Here is a 1,883-nt window from a genome sequence, read left to right on the forward strand (position 1 = left end):
CTTAACGAAATTAGTAGGCAATCAACAGTACTAAGTAACAAGAAGAAAACAAAATTACTGTGCAAATACAACATTACAGAAAAAGATTTACCTGAGGTAAAAGAAAAGCTAAAGCAAGATATCCTTGCCAAAGCACAAAGAACACGCCGGTATGAGAAACGCCAACGTTTCTTTGAGCAAAACAAACAGTTCAACTCCAACCACCAAAAATTCTACCAAGAACTTGGCAAAAATAAAATAGACATTACTGCAGCACCAACAGCAGAAGTGGAAGGATTTTGGAAAGAAACATGGTCGGTGACGGATCAACCTCAGAAAAGGACCATTAAAACAACGAACTCAGCACCTGAGCAACTCTACAGACCTATAACCTGTCTCCCTGCAATCTACAAAGTCTTTACTTCAATAATATCGCAGAGATTGAGTAAGCACCTGGAAAATATCAACCTGTTTCCAGAAGAGCAGAAGGGATGCTGCAAGGGCTCATACGGCTGTAAAGATCAATTAATGATCAATAAAGCCATAACTGAAGACAGCCGCAGAAAGAAAGGCCTCAGTATGGCCTGGGTCGACTACCGAAAGGCTTTTGATAGTGTTCCCCACACGTGGATCCTCGAAACGCTTGCCATAAACAAGGTAGCACCAATAATTATAAAATACATAAGACACTATGAATAAATGGCAGACAGTGCTACAGCTCCAAACAAAAGAGGGACTCGTGAAAACCAAAGCCATCCCCATTAGCAGAGGAATATTCTAGGGAGACACGCTCTCTCCACTCCTGTTCTGCATGGTACTGACACCTTTTATCTGACATGCTAAACAGAACTGGATGCGGATACAAATGTTACGGCAAAACAATCAGTCACCCTTTATATATGGCTAACCTAAAACTATACGCTACAAGTGATAAACAGCCTTTGCAGCTTGCTTCCGTTTCCTGGCATGACGCTCCACTCTACCCAGCTTGCTGATCTTCTTACGAATATCACACAAGAGGATCTCAATCTCGACCTTGGAGGGGTCTTCTCGCAGTACTGCTCTTAACCTTCTTGCGTCTTTTCCAAGTTCACGGATAGCTCTTCACCTCCGGGACTCCTTCACCTGAACTGTAGGTCTTTCAGTCAGATCACGTACACCAAATTTCAGCACTCCATAATTACTAATCAACTCTTCCAGCACTCGGACTTGCTTGCTTGGATCAACTTTGACCGTGCAGAAAGTCCTCGTTCATTGTAGATCATGCTTTATCAGAGGCACGAGGCCACTTGATCACTCGCCGGCCAGATGTAGGGGTCTGTGGGACTCTCTGATGTTCGTCCTGGTCCCAGCACTCCAACGACCTATTGGCATTCACCGAGCGATTATCAGTTATGGGCTTCAAGCCACACTTCATCTTTGTTTGATGGAACTTCCTTCCTTTCACAGACTTGAAGACTCGCTACGTCCACCACACACCAACTAGTTTCCATCATAGCCATTATCCAATAAATCCGTCCTTATTGCAGATGTAGTTGTTGTAAGTCAAGAGGTTTTACATCCCCAGTGGACACATACTAGCCCAACGATGGGCCGGAAGATTACTTATTGGCCTGGGTTTGCCAGACTTGAGGCGGGTGCTATCTTCAAAAGGCTACAAAGAGCTATCCCACTGTCCCTGCACAGGCAGGCCATTTTATAACGGTCATTTAGAACTGTTGCACGACCCGATGCTGCACAAGCGAAGACTCAAGGCGGGCAGCTCATTCCCTGCAGTCCGATTACTGACGCCACCACCTTCTCACGGCTCTCACCGTCCTATCACAGTAGTCACCATCCTTTCATGGTTGTTACTGGAAAACGAGAGGTCGCAGTAGAAGAAAACACCGAGTCCTCCATTTCTC

The sequence above is a fragment of the Octopus bimaculoides genome, chromosome 8 (genome assembly GCF_001194135.2).
Source record: "Octopus bimaculoides isolate UCB-OBI-ISO-001 chromosome 8, ASM119413v2, whole genome shotgun sequence".
Taxonomy (NCBI): domain Eukaryota; kingdom Metazoa; phylum Mollusca; class Cephalopoda; order Octopoda; family Octopodidae; genus Octopus; species Octopus bimaculoides.